Source organism: Bos javanicus, chromosome 11, assembly GCF_032452875.1.
Source record: "Bos javanicus breed banteng chromosome 11, ARS-OSU_banteng_1.0, whole genome shotgun sequence".
Taxonomy (NCBI): Eukaryota; Metazoa; Chordata; class Mammalia; order Artiodactyla; family Bovidae; genus Bos; species Bos javanicus.
In genome coordinates this window covers 8,909,646-8,927,518 of record NC_083878.1, presented here as the reverse complement: position 1 = coordinate 8,927,518, position 17,873 = coordinate 8,909,646, and the positions used below count along the sequence as shown (strand labels likewise).

General features: G+C 44.7%; 1 long non-coding RNA gene across 1 annotated transcript in view; it reads left to right on the top strand.

The window, feature by feature from the left end:
- LOC133256765 (uncharacterized) overlaps positions 1-17,873 on the top strand; it is an 81,168-nt gene that overhangs the window by 59,075 nt on the left and 4,220 nt on the right. The window contains exon 3 of the long non-coding RNA XR_009739293.1: positions 16,683-16,721. This is a non-coding gene — a long non-coding RNA (uncharacterized LOC133256765). The remainder of the gene's footprint in view (positions 1-16,682; positions 16,722-17,873) is intronic.

The window sequence follows — 17,873 nt, the reverse complement described above, 5'->3', positions numbered from 1 at the left end:
CTTTGGAAGATCCCTTCCCATTTCAAAGGGAAAACTGTCCTCTTTCTGGAGAGAGTCTCTAGAGAGGACGCTGCTCAGGCCTCTTTCCTGTCTCTGTGACGTTGGATGACTTGCTTTTGTTGCGATCTAGAGACTCTCCCTCTGTCACCCATCTCCTTGTCAAGAGGCAGAGAAACATGAGGTCTTCCCTGAGCACTGGTGGGCATTATTTATTGTAGAATAACAATACAGTTGGGAAGCATTTGTGCTGACAGGCTCTGAGCCATTACTGGCCACCAGAGAGAGCGCCTGTGAAAAGAGACGAGGAACAGCTGTACAGATGTGGGTCAGTGGCCATATGACCTTCCTTCGTGCCGACTGGCCAGGGAAACCACTTTCGTCTATTATAATTAAATGATGATGCGAGGTTAGAAGAAAGGTATGCCGTTCAGTCAGTGGATCCCAGGTCGGATAAATTCTGAAGTACATCCCAACCATAAGTCTAATTTAATCGACTGAATGTTCTCATGAGAAAAAGTAATACACGCAGCGTGCCACACACAGGAATCACAGAGTTCTCGGCTAAGCAGTTAAGGGGCAGAGAGAGGGTCAGTTTGGCAGGATGGGTGCCATTAACGGTAGGGGTTGGAAGACTGGGAAATGGATGGGCTTGGGAAAAATAAGTCTTTGGTAGAGATTCGTGTTCACACTTTTCACACGAGTGGCCAGTTTGTTGTGCTGGATGGACTGGGGCCTGGGTGTGAGAACACCTGAGTTCCAACTGGACTTTGAACAAGCTTCTTTTTTCTATATTAATGTGCTGGATGATGTGAAACCAGTGGTCCTGTCCTGCCTTGGTCACTGTCTCCCTCTGAGTGTGTGAGATTGAGAACAGATACACAATCATTGGTCTTCCCTGGTGGTTCAGGGGTAAAGAATCTACCTGACAGTGTAGGAGGTGCAACAGATGTGGATTCAACCCCTGGGTTGGAAAGAACCTCTGGAGGAGGAAATGGCAGCCCACTCCAGTAATCTTGCCTGGGAAATCCCATGGACAGAGGGGCCTGGGTGGCCTATGGTCCATGGGGTCACAAAGAGTCAGACATGGCTGAGCATACACAAACACAATTATTACAAACACGCCTGCTGTCTCCATGCAAACCTCGTTGTAGAAAGGGATCTATGTATATCCAGACTCTATCAGTGAAGACTAGGACTTCGGTGGTGAACACGATCTAATTTTTAAAAATGCATAAACAGGGATGTATCTCCATGCGCTGCATTTGGGTAATGTTGATTTATTAGTACAGTACAATCCCGCTAATTAACACTAATGACGGGAGGACCCATTGTGGATTGTAGAATTTTGCAAATTAGCGAGTACATGAAAAAACAATAAAAATCAGGAGTCCTGCACTGCAAAACGTCCTCTTCCACTTATTTTGACAGGAAGGTATTTAATGTTGATTATTTACAGTAATTCTTCATCATGCATTGCTAATGTTAGATTCTGTTAAAAGAGGCATTTGTGAGGATTGATGGAATAACGCTCATAAAACTGTTGAGTGGAAGGAGGAGGATGAGTGCAAAGCATTAGGATGACGGTACCTAATGGAGTCGTAGTGATGGAGAGAGAAAACTCAAGTGTTAGACGAGAGGCACAGGAGGCCAGCTGGATGTTTGGGGGGGATTATTAGAATTGTGAGTTTGTGCATGAGAATTAACCATACTTAAATCTTAAATGACTGTGTAAAACAGATTTCAGCCTGGGTTTGTTATCCAGAGACTCAAGTGATTAAATGTGTTATGTTAGCTACTGTGAATGATCTGATTTTACAGGTGGCATCTTCTAGCAATAGTAAATGTATCGCATACATAATGGACATGAGGTTCTCCATTGAAACAGTGTGGAAATTTTAGAATTTTTTTCTACAGGGAATTTTTTACACTTATGGATTTGGATGTTTGATACTGAGTATTTATGTACTTCAGAGAAGGCAATGGCACCCCACTCCAGTACTCTTGCCTGGAAAACCCCAGGGGCGGAGGAGCCTGGTAGGCTGCAGTCCATGGGGTCGCTAAGAGTCGGACACGACTGAGCGACTTCACTTTCACTTTTCACTTTCATGCATTGGAGAAGGCAATGGCAACCCACTCCAGTGTTCTTGCCTGGAGAATCCCAGGGATGGGGGAGCCTGGCGGGCTGCAGTCCATTGAATCACAAAGAGTCGAACACAACTGAGCAACTTCACTTTCACTTTTCACTTTCATGCATTGGAGAAGGAAATGGCAACCCACTCCAGTGTTCTTGCCTGGAGAATCCCAGGGACGGGGGACCCTGGTGGGCTGCCGTCTATGGGGTCGCACAGAGTCGGACACGACTGAAGCGACTTAGCATAGCATAGCATTTATGTATTTACCAGGGGGTTCAGTGGTAAAGAATCTGCCTGCCAGGGTAGGATACCCAGGTTCAATCCCTGGATGGAGAAGATGCCCTGGAGTAGGAAATGGCAACCCACTCCAGTATTCTTGCCTGGGAAATCCCATGGGCAGAGGAGTCTGGCAGGCTACAGTCTATGGGGTCACAAAGATTCGAACATGACTTAATGAATGAGTATTTAATTATGGAAAATATCTGGAGGACTGGGGACAGTGTTGAAAGTTGGGTCATATGTGGACTTGGTAATAGGAATAACTGATCACCTAGATTTAAGTAATTATGCTTTAGTGATTGTGATTTAGGATCTAATATTATATCTGTGAATAAATACCCAAGTGGAAGAAGAGTTATTCTGCTAATTATAGATGTAAAGGCTTGTAATTAAGAGTAAAATTTCAGGCTTCATCAGCCTTGAAATAGGTTTAAAAGTATATCATGCTACATTACAAAATTTTGAATCCCTCCTAAGGAAATACCATCAAGTTGTTATCTAGCTGTTAAGTCGTGTCTGATCTTTTGCAACCCCATGGACCATAGTCCCCCAGGCTCTTCTGTCCATGGGATTTCTCAGGCAAGAATACTGGAGTGGGAGAGTGTCAGCCGGACGGAGGGCGCGAGGTCTGGCCGCGGGCCGATGGGCGGGGAGGGCGCGGAGGGCTCGGGCGCACTGCGGCCCCTAAAAATTAAAAAAAAAAAAAAAGAATACTGGAGTGGGTTGTCATTTCCTTCTCCAGGGGATCTTCCCGACTCAGGGATCAAACTTGTGTCTCTTGAATTGGCAGGCAGATTCTTTATCACTGAGCCACTAGCTGCTGCTGCTGCTGTCACTTCAGTCGTGTCCAACTCTGTGTGACCCCATAGACGGCAGCCCACCAGGCTCCCCTGTCCCTGGGATTCTCCAGGCAAGAACAATGGAGTGGGTTGCCATTGCCTTCTCCAATGGGAAGCCCCCAAAATACCAACAAGAAGCCTCCTCAGGCTGAAACCTTGATGTACACAATTGTTTAAAGTGTAGCTTGATCATGCCCAGCTCTGTTTGTTCTCCAACTCCTTCATTGGCATCTTTTAAGTCTTGGTAACTTACTGAGGGGCTTCCCAAGTGATGCCAATGGAAAAGAGCCCGCTTGCCAATGCAGTAGATGTAGAGACATGGGTTTGATCCCTGAGTTGGGAAGATCTCCTGGAGGAGGGCATGGGCAAACCCCTCTAGTACTCTTGCCTGGAGAATCCCATGGACAGAGGAGCCTAGAGGGCTGCAGTTCATATGGTGGGAAAGAATCGGACACTACTGAAATGACTTAGCATGCACTCATGTGCAACTTACCTGACCTTTGTAGATGAAAGAAATACTTCTTAAAGCATGTGGAACTAACCTAGTCCAACCCCATTTCAGAGACTCTGATCTTCAAGAACACAACAGACACTTCTGCTTCAGCTTCCTGCTCATCTACAAGCTGGCACTTTTCACATTTACCAATCAGCAGGCTTGATTTTCCAAAGAAGCAAGCAGCAAAAGTCCCCAGAAATAATTGCAATTAGGCATTTCTGAAGGACTAGGAATCAAGGTTAAGAGAAGGGACCCAGGAAGACCTGCAATTCTTCATCCCTGCTGTTGCTGCCTAAGCACTGATAACAGGTGATGCTACTCACAAACCAGACTGGACAAGTTATTGTATGCAAATCAGTTCTTGGGAGTTTATTTTAAATTGCCCAATTGTGCTCAGAAATAGATTAGACACCTGTCAGTTTGATCTAAAATCTGGTGAAAATACGAAATCCTTTTTTGGTTTTTGGGTCTCACATTTCGAAGCAGTTATCCTAACACAGAATTGAAAGGAAAAAACAAAAAAAAACCAAAAAAAAAAAAAAAAACCAAACAAACATGTCCTGAAGAGCCTTGGGAGTTTTGCATTCCAAGACTTCCTTCTGCTTGGCTTGTGTGCATTTCTGATCCAGGAATGGAAGGGTCTGGGTTCACTCTGTGGTCCACTTTGACTCATAAATGAAAACATTTTTTGATGATGAGTATAACCCTATTCTAACTCAATTTTAATGACGGCACTAGTTTGCCAACTTTTTTGCTTCTTTGATCCATAAATAAAAATCACTACACATGTCAAGATACAAAATGGAATCGCTATGACTCAGAAGGTTTCTTTCAAATATAAAAGCTGAAAATTATACTTGGGTTTTCATTTCCTTTCTGAACCAACCAATAAAGAAATAGAACCCAACTGTCATACAAATAAACCAAAGGATATCTCAGAAAATTCTGCGAAAAAAATCTTGTGCATGCATGCTCAGTCCATTACTTGTGTCCGACTCTTTGCGGCACCATGGGCTAAGCCCACTAGGCTCCTCTGTCCATGGGATTTTCCTGACAAGAATACTGAAGTGGGTTACCATTTCCTGCTCCAGGGGACCTTCCTGACCCAGGATCAAAACCAAGTGTCTCCTGCATTGGCAGGTGAATACTTTACCACTGTGCTACTGAAAAATCTTATATACGTTTAAAATGTCTTTTCATAAATCACAGTTTCAGTTAGCAAAATGCTATAATTTAAGCATTTTTGGATCTTAAACACTGATTGCTCCTGAGAAGAAAGTATAAATATTAGATGTCTTCACTGATTTTTCCAGCTGCTTTGTCTGTAAAGTTTTTAACTATTCTTTTTTTTTTGACCATGTATAGTGATTTACAGGAGACTGTGACCCTGAGCCTCTGATCCATTTATGTTTAACTCAACAAAGCATCACCAGGGCATTTCCACTGGATGCTCTGTCTTTGTTTATCATGCGCTCCACCTCGGAAATTAGGAAATTAGCAAGAATAAATGAAATCGAAACCCAAAGGGTAGTAATCAGATCCAGTGCTTTAGTAGCGTGGGAAAGTGGCAAAATTAATTTTTATCCTGAATGTATGTGCTTCCCAGGCCTGGTACATTTTCCTAGCAGGCTGTTGGATCTCAGAGAATCACCGATAAACAAGCAATTGCCAAAGAGAAACAATGCCTTGAAACCCATTGACATCTTCAAATAAAACATTAAATTTTACTCATGAGTAGCAATGCCATAAGCCCGGTAAAAGAAATGCCTCGTTTCCATCCCTTGGGTGTTGTTAAAAGAGATTACCTCAGAGCTGGTGCTTCTGTTTTAGTGGCGTGCGTATTATTGCTACCTGTGGACACCAACTGGGGCCACAGGTTTTCACATCCCCGCAGGAGTCAAGGTTGCCAAAACATAGCCTGTCATCTGAAGTGGGAAAAGCGAGACAACAGGAGCGTTTGCTTATGTAGTATGCGCACGCACACATACAGCTCCCCCGCCCAGACAGCATCAGATACAGGAGGAATTTACACCTGCCGTGTGTGGTCCAGGGGTCCAGAGCATGCTTGAGTGTGGAATGCTGGGAATTTCACCTCTAGGAGCAGAACTCAGAGCTTTCACCCGCAGCCAAAAGCTTCCCTCTCCTTAGCATTTCAGACTCAATTCCAAGCTTGAGAAACAATATTTCTGAGGAATGTTAGAGCTTTTGAAATGGTTGGGCTCCTTTCCAGGTATACCGTGCATGCATGCGTGCTCAGTCTCTCAGTCGTGTCCAACCCTTTCAGCCCCATGGACTGTATCCCACCAGGCTCCTCTGTCCTTGGGATTTCCCAGACAAGGATAGTGGAGTGGGTTGCCGTTTCCTTCTCCAGGGGATCTTCCTGACTCAGGGATCGAGCCTAATTCTCCTGCATTGGCAGGCAGATTCTTTACCTCTGACCCACCTGGGCAGACCTGACACTAGTGTGCAAGAGTCCAAGCATTCACCTTGGCCACTAATCCTCCAGGGCTCCCCTTCCTGTCAGAGCTATGCATCCTTATCCACAAGAGTGACCAGCACTTCATTTTCTCTTTTTCCACTTCTTAAAGCATTTGGTGTCTTAGGTGACAACTGATGCGATCGGCCTGCCTTCCTGCCTGATGAGGATCACGCTGGCTGCCTTGGTCCCATCCGTCTCTGCCTTGGGGGGCATCTCTGGCTATTACCACGCACACTAGCTCCTGTGGACTGTAGTCTATTTGTGTCCTGACATTTCTCCCCGAGCCCCAAGTTTAAGAAAAAGGTCTTCAGTTCTTTGAAGTGCTAAGTGCCTCTGTTGGCATCTCCCAGCCACATCCATCTCCAGTCAAACCACAAACATGGAGTCCCCTCCCAACTCCCACCCAACTGGGACCATTCCAGGTGTGGCAGGCAGGTACCTGGTTCCAGGAGGGATAGGCCAGGCCTCCTGTAGTCACCCTTCCAGCTGGAGGTCCCCCTCTGGTTGGGAATGCTGGCAGGTGTGGGCATGCCTGATGGTGGGGTTGGCACTGGGGAGTGTGTGTCTCAGAGACGGTGCTTCCTCTTTGCTGACACTGCCCTCCACAGTGAATGAGGTTCCTCTCATTTCTCAAAGGGGAATTTGGGAAAGGGGAAAGGGATGAACAGGTGGTTCTGACGACTGACTTGTCTCTGTCTGTAACACAGTCATCTGTCATAAACATTTCAGAAGGTTCATATAAAAATCCCAGAAGACCTCCATGTTCACCTGCCACAGATCCAACTCATCTGATGGAAGGTAGCACGATGGCCACCCTCAGAATTCCATTAGGGCCCATGGGAAGCTTTGGCTGGTACACCACACCCAGCGGTGGAGTTCTGGGCCAGTTTCATAACTTGAGATCAAAAATACCCACCTTAGTTCAAACCCTTCCTTTGATCTAACCTGATGTCTTGGATGTCTGTTACAAAGAGTTGGGCTGAATTATATGCTCCTTCAAAAGAGTTGAGTATTTGGTGGGTTAGTGCAGAGAATTACGTCTTAGGAAGGATCTAGGTGTTAAATTATTTCAGGTGCTCCATTCAGAATAAAGCCAGTGTTTCAAGATCTGAAAATGAATTTTTGGTACAAATACTGGGGGAAAAAACCCGTTATTTGGAGTTAATTGTAGGATCTGGAAAGAGTTAGGCTATGCAGAGGTGGCAGACTTAAACGGCTTCAGGGAGGTAGTCAAGGTGAGATGTGGCAGGTGGCACGCTATCTAACACATCTTGACAGCCAAGCAAAAGCTTCTACAGGCATTTCATCTGATTGTCCAATCCACTGTTTACACACCCCAGGCAAAGGCCAGGTCATTCTGTGAGTAGCCCAAGATCACCAGGTCATGAATCAGAGCCACCTGGAACCCAAGGCTTCTGACTTTAGGCCACGGTGCTGTTCACTCTCCTTCACCTCTTCACATCCCAGCAAGAGGGGACGCAGGCACTGATGGCTTCGTGTAGCTCATCATTCTCTTCTTCCTAGGCTCTAATTCCCTGAGCCTCTTACTCTCATGTGTAAATGGGTATAACACTTTTTCCCCATAAGGTGGGGCTTTCCAGGTGGCTCAGTGGTAAAGAATCCACCTGCGACACAGGAGATGAGTGTTCGATCCCTGATCCGGGAAGATCCCCTGGAGGAGGAATTGGCAACCCACTCCAGTATTCTTGCCTGGGGAATTCCTTGGACAGAGGAACCTGGCCGGCTACAGTTCATGGAGGTTGCAAAGAGTTGGACACGGCTGATGAGACTTAGCATACACACAATTGGAAGAATAATAGTCCATCTTTTTTTTTTTTTTCATCGCACTGAGCGGCTTGTATGATTTTAGTTCCCCAACCAGGGACTGAACTTGGGTTCTCAGCAGTGAGAGTGTGGAGTCTTAACCACTGGACCGCCAGGGAATTCCCACCGTTCCATCTTCTTCATCCATTTATCTGTTAGCATATACTGAAATTCCGGGTCCCAACATCTAGAGGTATCTTAATCTGGCCTTGCAGACGCAGCACCACGTCGGTCCCCCAGGATACCTTGGAAGCTTCCTTTTCCCTCTGCGTTCCTTCCCTTCCCTCACTCTGTCACCCCTGTGCCCAGTTTCACCCTTGTCTTTTCTCTCCCTTCCTCTCAGCTTCCTTTTCTGTGTAGCTAGGAAGGAAATCATGAGCAGGTGAGAAACAACTCATCCCACTGCTTTTTCATCACTATACAGCATGTGAATTATCTCGTGTTTACCTGCATTTGCAAAAATGATGAAGATTGGGGAGAGTCTTCTGGGAGAATATTTGGGAAGTGAAAACGAGATGGTAAATGAGGTTTGGAGACAGCCTGTTCACCAAACAGACATTTTTCAAATTTTAATAAGGGGATGTGTTTTCTATTCTTAAGTTCAAAGCTAAAGAAAGCATAGATGTAGTAATATTTGCCAGATTTTACATTTATTAAAAGCCAGGACAGACAGGGATAATAGCATAACTCAATATTTATGATGCTGCAGCTTCCACATAAATATTAAAATAAGACAGTTATCATCAGAACTATTTGTTGTTTCTATTTACTTTCAAATTTTAATGAACACAAATGCCACTATGTGGTAAAGTTCAATAACTGAAAAAATAGCTCATTTGTCCATCTGTGAAGCCAGCCATAGAACTGTCATGAGACAAAGTTATTTTTAAACTAAATCATAATTTGAGAAGACATCAGGAAAAGACTTCTGCTTCTGGGAAGATGGAGTAAATGTACCTTTCCCTCCTCCTCCTGCTGAGAGCAGTTGAAACCCAGGGACCTTATATATGAAACAAGCCTAGAAACAGTGCAAGGTGGAGAGAAGGCAGCTGCCTGGCACCTGCAGACTCTGGAAGGACGTGTCAGTGTGTGTACTTGGGTTTCTTTGTGCCTCATGATGCTTGCTCCTTGGAAGAAAAGCTGTAGCAAACCTAGACAGTGGGCTAAAAAGCAGAGACATCACTTTGCTGACAAAGGTCCGTATAGTCAAAGCTGTGGTTTTTCCGGTAATCATGTATGGATCTGAGAGTTGGACCATAAGAAGGTTGATCACCAAAGAATTGATGCTTTTGAACTGTGGTGCTGAGAAGACTTTTGAGAGTCCCTTGGACTGCAAGGAGATCCAACCAGTCCATCCTAAAGGAAATCAACCCTGAATTCTCATTGGCAGGTATGATGCAGAAGCTAAAGCTCCAATACTTTGATCACCTAATGCAAACACCTGACTGATTGGAAAAGACCCCAAGCCCTAGAAAGATTGAGGGCAGGAGGAGAAGGCGGACAGAGGATGAGACGGTTGGATGGCATCACTGACTCAATGGACATGAGTTTGAGCAAACTCCAGGAGGTAGTGGAGGACAGGGGGGCCTGGCGTGCTGCAGTCCATGGGGTCGCAAGGAGCTGGACATGACTTAGTGACTGAACAACAACAACATGAATCTCAGACCAGATACTGGCGAAGCTGGCAACCCGAAAATGCCAAAGTGTTCAACCATGAAAGCACCGGGAAAAGCTACAGGTTGGGGAAAGGGGTGTCCAGCTGAGTCAAACACAAACCTTTTATACAATTAAAGTTGTACTCTTGACAAAAACCACAGAGCATATGTGACTCCACCCTCCTGCCACCTAAGCTGAAGGGTGTCTAGACTTTCATACTCGCGGGGGTGCAGAAAGATGCCCCAAGCTCACCCTAGTTGTCATCAGACAAGGCGGACAGGAGCAGTTCGTTCATCCTGTGAAAGTGAAAGTGCTCAGTCACATCCGGCTCTTGGCGACCCCATTGACTGTGCTCTGCCAGGCTCCTCTGTCCATGGAATTCCCCGGGCAAGAATACTGGAGTGGGTAGCTGTTCCCTTCTCCAGGAGATTTTCCCAGCCCAGGTCTCCTGCATTGCAGGTGGGATTCTTCACCCTCTGAGCCAACTTGGCCAGCCCACTGGGTGGTTAATGAATGACTCTTAACATCCACACTCCCTTCCCCATGCTAAGGACTCCACACCTCACCCCATGCACCGAAAACAAGCCCCATCTAATCACTGCTTTATCTACATATGCGGATTCACTGAAGAGATTGAGATGCTCCTGGCTTCTAAAGCATACCTGCTTAAAGAGTCTTTTCAGAGTGAAGTCGGAAAGAGAAAGACAAATATCATATATTAATGTATATATATGGAATCTAGAAGGATGGTACTGGCGATCCTACTTGCAGGGCGGCAAAGGAGACACAACATTTTGGACACAGTGGAGGAAGGAGAGGGTGAGGTGATTGGGAGAATAACATTGAAACATATATATTACCGTAAGCAAAATAGATAGCCAGTGAAGTTCGATGTATGTTGCAAGGAACCCAAAGCCAGTGCTCTGTGACAGACTAGAGGGATGGGATGGGGAGGGTGGTGGGAGGGGGTTCAAGAGGGAGGGGACCTATGTATACCTAATGAGATTCATGTTGTTATGTGGCAAAAACCATCACAGTATTATAAAGTAATTATACTTTAGTTAAAAGAATAAGGAATTTCAAAATTAAAAAAAAAACCTGCCCCCAAAAAGTCTTTTCAACAACTTCCCACTAGCTATGTGTTTTACACATGGTAGTATATATATGTCTATGCTTCTCTCTCAATTGTTCCCACCCTCTCCTTTTCCCTGTGTCTGCATGTCCATTCTTTCCTTCTGCATCTCTACTCCTGCCCTACAGGAATTTTTGTACCATTTTTCTATTAACTGACTCCACAAAAAATGTATTAAAGTATGATATTTGTTTTTCTCTTTCTGACTTAACTTCACTCTGCATAACCTAGAGGGTGAGATAGGGAGGTAGGAGGGAGGCTCAGGAGGGAGGGGATATATGTATGCTTATGGCTGATTCACATTTTTGTATAGCAAAACCAACACAACATTGTAAAGCAATTATTCTCCAATTAAAAATAAAAATAAATTTAAAAAGTTCTTTTCAAACGTAGCCCTAAGGCAAGCCTTCCTCTTTTATTCCTACTACTTCACAGATATTCCAAAGCCTGGTATGGGTGGCTCGTTTCCTGCCATCTACAGCAACTCATCCGTATATGAAACCAGCAGCTGCAATCCAAATTTCCCACCTTCTGAGAGGTCGTAAATGTTTCCCGGAGCAGTACCATATCCTCTTAAAATCACACTGCCCTGGCTTATGACACACAGCCTGCTCTAGGGTGCCAATCCTCAGAGCCTAGCCCTTAAACTGCACACGTGTGCACTCAGCTAACAGGCGGTTACTCCCTGGGCCAGGACCATCTCCCCAAGGGTGTCAGTCAAAGAGCCAAGCTCTAGAGGCTCGTGCAGTTCACATCCTAGTTGGCTTTAAGTTTTTCCAAGTAGGACTCGGACTCTATTCCTAATCTGTGATTTCAAAAATGTTCATCGCAGCACTGTTTATAATAGCCAGGACATGGAAGCAACCTAGATGTCCATCAGCAGATGAATGGATAAGAAAGCTGTGGTACATATATACAATGGAGTATTACTCAGCCATTAAAAAGAATACATTTGAATCAGTTCTAATGAGGTGGATGAAACTGGAGCCTATTATACAGAGTGAAGTAAGCCAGAAAGAAAAACACCAATACAGTATACTAACACATATATATGGAATTTAGAAAGATGGTAACAATAACCCTGTATACGAGACAGCAAAAGAGACACAGATGTATAGAACAGTCTTTTGGACTCTGTGGGAGAGGGAGAGGGTGGGATGATTTGAGAGAATGGCATTGAAACATGTATAATATCATATATGAAATGAGTCGCCAGTCCAGGTTCGATGCACGATACTGGATGCTTGGGGCTGGTGCACTGGGACAACCCAGAGGGAGGGTATGGGGAGGGAGGAGGGAGGAGGGTTCAGGATGGGAAACACATGTATACCTGTGGCAGATTCATTTTGATATATGGCAAAACCAATACAATATTGTAAAGTTAAAAAACAAAAAAACACAGATTCTCCTGTGTTGTTCAGTCGCTAAGTCATGTGTGACTCTGCGACCCCATGGACTGGAAGCCCCCAGCACACCAGGCCTTCACTATCTCCCAGAGTTTGCTTGAATTGAATCATTCAATTCACATCCATTGAATCATTAAAGCCATCCAATCATCTCATCCCCTGTCACCCCTTTTTCCTCCTGCCCATAGTCTTTCCCAGCATCAGGGTCTTTTCCAGTGAGTCAGCTCTTCACATCCGGTGGCCAAAGTATTGGAGTTTCAGCTTCAGCACCATGCCTGCCAATGAGCATTCAGGACTGATTTCCTTTAGGATTGACTGGTTTGATCTCCTTGTAGTTCAAGGGGCTCTCAGGAGTCTTCTCCAGCACCACAGTTTGAAAGCACCAATTCTTTGCTGCTCAGCCTTCTTCCACCTGATCAAATAAAATGAGCTTGCGTGGCTGCTGTCATATAGAGCAGACAGTGTGGGAAGGGGAAGTGTTTTGTTCACCACAATCATCAGGTATGATTACGGACAAAGCGGAACTGCTAAGGTGATGCCTGCAACCTCCGTGAGAGTTAACCCTACCCAGGACACCTGGGCAAACTTTAAAAAATGATTGCTGTGATCAAGGACATGTCATACTCGGGGATATATCTGTGGCACCGAAAGAGCTATGGCATCTTTAAATTACCGGGTAACGGACAGAGCTGGAGCCCTGCCAAGGTAAAAGTTGTAAAACTGGATTGATTTTTGCTACAGCTTGCTGAGGGCTCCCCTGAGCCAGGATGCAATGTTCAAATATAATAATTGATAGCCTGAAAAAATATTTCTGATAAGTGTGCAGAGCCCTGCCGGAGATGAAGTGAGCCTTTGTGCTCGGGCAAACGCTACAACCAAAGTGACCCTAGCACCCGATTTGGCTCTGATTAGAGCCACCCGGCTTCCTGCTCCCCCCACCCCCACTCCCCATCATCCTGCCTTTCCTGAACATCCTCCAGCTGTAGAGAAAATGGTCCTAGCCTTCAAACAGGAGCGTTTGTTAAATGCTGTTGTGGAAAAGTAATTATCCAACAATCGGACCTTGTACGTGCAGGGGAAATCACATTCGTTAATACCACCTTGGTAATCCCAGGGGGCGGGAGGGGGTTCCCGTTAATCTGACCCCTTTTCAGTCTTTCCTTGGTGAGCTGACCACCCCAAGCTGGGAGTGTGTGCGTCTAAATTGCTTGGGATTCAATTGAACACATTAAAATTTAAAAAGGATTTAACTGAAATTTTTCAATAGCTTCTGAGAAAGGGGATAATTTATTAGCTTGGAGTAAATTAAAATCTCAAGCAGGGGTAAAGACTTCGAAGATTGCTTTAATACATTTTATATGCTTTCAAAAGAAATGTTCTTTTAAATGGTCCAAAAATCAGCTAATTTTGTCCTATTTAGCAAATTACCTCCTAAGGCCACAATGTTGAAAAAACTTAACAATTATTTTTTTTTTAAAGGGAAAATCAGAGGAGGGGGTGAAAAAAATCATACACATTCCATAGGAAACAACCAAACTCTAAATTGCTATGTCTTTTATAGGTCGCAGTTAGGGTTATTTTTTGTTGTTGTTGTTCCTTCATTCAAAAATCAGTGAAACATTTGCGTTAGCTTCCACCAGGCCACACATAGGACCTTTTTTCCACATGGTGATTGTAGGCAGAGGAGGTTTGAGGTTAATGAAGGGGCCTTGGAAGGTTAAATCCCCATGTACCGTGCTGATAATTTGTACCTTTATTTCAGGCCACATTCACCTGTGGAGCAGCAAGCCTGCAGAAGGGAGTTCAAATGGATAACCTACTCAGCCCAGAGGCGATGCCTGTCCAGACGGGAGATTTCTTCTTCTGAATTATCTGAGTAATAAAGAACTCCTGCCCAGCTCCAACGGGCGTTCTGAGGCTGAGTGGGGAGGATTCGATTTTTTCCCCCTCGTTTCTTTTTCTCCTTCACTTTTTCTCTGATGGTAACTAATATTCTGTGGTTTGTATTTGGGAGAGTTATTTATTTTAAATGTGCTGCTTTCAGTTCCTGGCTTGTGGTCTACTGAGAGCTGCCAATCTTCCTCTAACTGGGGTGACCAGAGAGTGAAAAAGAAACCCACCCTCCCTTCTCCCCCTTCTCCCCCCACCCCCGACCCCCGCACCTTTCCAAGGAGTGCCTGTACTGTGGAATTCACTCTGGAGCATCCTGTCCATGTGTTGGGGCACTTTGGACATGAATCAGTTTGAAAGCATAGCTGTGATCATTTTAGATTAGCGCCAAGACTGACTCTTCTGATTCTATCATCGGTCATACCATGTTTGTCTATCTCTTTATATATCTATCTTTCTATCTATCTATCCAGCTATCAACCCTATCTATTTATCTACTATATCTGTCTGTCTATCTGGGGGCTTCCTCAGTGGCTTAGTGGTAAAGAATCTACCTGCAATGCAAGAGACACAGGGACCTGAGTTTGATCTGGGTAGGGAAGATTCCCTGGAGGAGGAAATGACAACCCGCTCCAGTATTCTTGCCTGGAGAATACCATGGACAGAGGAGCCTGGTGGGCTATAGTCCCTGGGGTTGCAGAGTTGGACAAGACTGAAATGACTGAGCACACGCCCATCTATCTATTTATCTATTATCTGCTATTTCTATCTAAAGAAAAAAGAAAAGAAAATGAAGGGGGGAGGGGGGGGTGGAAAAAGAACTGAGAACTAGCCAGCCAGATCTTTCTAATCAAGAGCTAATTATTTAAGTGCCACATCTCTAGTCTGCATATGTGTGAGACACAGCTTGGAGGGCAGGCGATAAAAACATACACTATACACAGCTTGTGACTTCCATGTCTTTTCTCCACTTCAAGCAGCACCCGCCTCTCTCTAGGGTCCCATGGAGAAGATAAAAGCCCTCAGGATGTTGGATCAATTTTGAGGTCTGAAATGATCACCCAGTAGAAAAAATACAAATGACTTGTGTGGTTGTTTGACTCAAAGGATATTTGCAAGTTTGCTTGCTTAGAGGGAAGAGAAGTTCTATGGATTTCAAGCTTAACCAGGCAGTCCAATTCTAGAGCTCACCTTGTAACTCATCGTCAGTGTTGGTGAGGGGTGAAACACTGGTTAGCTGTGAGCTCTAGCCAGTCCAGTAGGGAAATAACCAGGGTTTTAGCTGAAGTGGTAATAAGGAGAGTGGGGAGGGGCAGACATGACAACCATGAAGGAGCTAAAACACCATTTGACTTCTTATGGGTTGAAGAAGGGCTTCCCAGGTGGCGCTAGTGGTAAAGAACTTGCCTGTCAATGCAGGAGACATAAGAGACGGCGGATCAATCCCTGGGTCGTGAAGATCCCCTGGTGAAGGTCATGGCAACCCATTCCAGTATTCTTGCCTGGAGAATCGCATGGGCAGAGGAGCCTGGTGGGCCGCAGTCTATGGGGTCTCAAAGAGTTAGACACGATGAAGCGACTCAACATGCATGCATGGGTTGAAGAAAAGTCTATGGGTCAGGGAGGATCTGAGAACCATTTCCTGACCTCTGGCTTGTTTTGGATTGTACAGCTTTTACCCAAAATGAGGAGTGTCTAAAGTGCTCCCAAACATGGACAGGATGCTCCACAAATCTAGGCTTTGCTCTATGAGAGAAATACACTGAAAAGTTTTGTTCAGTTCAACAACTGTTTAATAACATTTCATCCAGGATTTGCCAATTAAGAACTCCAGAACATTCAAGGTTGCTTTTAGTCAGATGAGCTTTCTGCAGACTGAACGCTCACCCATCTCTATGTCAGTAAATACTCACTATTTTATCTAATACATTCACATTCAAATACGTATTTCCCAAGGATATAAAATCTAGTGACAATTTAACATCATCACAAAATCCACAGAGCGTGAATGTCTTGAGTGTTATGCTTGCTGTCCTTTTTAAATAAAGCTGACCATCCTCATCAGCCATCAGGAACTCTGAGAGGAGTTGGTTACCCAGAGTCATGATACATGTGCAACAGTCCATCCAGGCCCTTCCACAAGGCTCCTCCCTCTGAATTCATTTCCAAGACAGGTGGCCCATGTTGGGAGTAGTCTGGGGATGTGAACGAGACAAAAGCTGTGGTCCACGTGCGCACTGAGCTCCTAACCTCTGCCTCATTAGCACGAAGCTCTGACCACCTGAGCTTACCCGCCACAGGCTAATGATGTGTATGGAGACACGGCCCCATCAATCACATTTTCTGAACAAAACTTACCACCCTGAAAGTAAGCAGAAGAAGCAGCCACAGAGAGCTCCTCACTGGGAATGCAGAATGCTCCTTGAGGATGGCTGGGGTACTTCATTCCTCCAAGCCTCCCATTCGTCATCCTTGTCCTGAGAGGACTTGAAGATTCTAGGATTCATGTTGGTTAATTCACACTTTTAAGAATGTACCTCTTCTTCCAGGTTGCTCTATCATGGATGCAGCTTGTGATTCTGATACAAGTGAGTAAAGCTTTGAATATCCCTCAGGGATGAATGCTTAATTGTTCTCATAGATCTGTGATAGTTGTTCCTCAGCCCTTGGAGGATCTTTAACTCCTGAAATTTCATGTAAGAAAAGTGTGTATGTGTGAATGTATATATAGGTAAATAATATATACATAATTATATATATATATATATATAAAAAATGTATATATTTTGGAGAGTATTCAGGGTTTTATTTATTATTGAAGTGTAATTGATTTACAATGCTGTGTTAATTTCAGGTATACAATAAATTGACTCTGTAAAACATGGAGCAAGATCTAAAACACACAATCATACATATTTAATTGTTGGACTTCCCAAAAATTGGCTCAGGGGTAAAGATTCCACCTGCAATGCAGGAGACGCAGGTTTGATCCCTGGGTTGGGAAGATCCCCTGGAGAAGGAAATGACAACCTACTCCAATATTCTTGCTGGGAAAAATCCCATGGATAGAGGAGCCTGGTGGGCCACAATCCATGGGGTCATGGAGAGTGAGACATGACTGAAGTGATTGAGCATGCATTGTGTTTCAAAGATTTATGCATATCAAAAGATTTATGCATATCAAAAATGAGGGATCAGGGAGGACAGGATTGAAAATGGGGTTAAAGGGAAAATAATAAAATGAGACAAGAGAAGGGCCTTTTGACAACTGATGTTCATAACATGCCTGAACTGAGAGTTCAGTCAGCTGCCTTCATTATCTGAGGTCCAAAACACACACCATCCTCAGAATTTCAGAGTGCTCAGGAGGCTCCAATTCAATGCCTGGATCGGGAAGATCCCCTGGAGAAGGGATAGGCTCCCCACTCTGGTATTCTTGGGTTTCCCTGGTGGCTCAGATGGTAAAGAATCTGCCTGCAATGCGAGAGTCCTATGTTCGATCCCTGAGTTGGGAAGATCCCTTGAAGAGAGGAATGGCAACGTACTTCAGTATTCTTGCCTGGAGAATTCTATGGACAGAGGAGCCTGGCAGCTTATATGTAGTCCATGGGGTTGCAAAGAGTCAGACACACCAAGCGACTTTCACTTTGAAATTCCTGTTGGAGAAGCATAGCTGCCCGTTAAGATGGCATCCCTCCCACTCCCCCGCTCCCCACCTACAATCACCACAAATTCAGCCT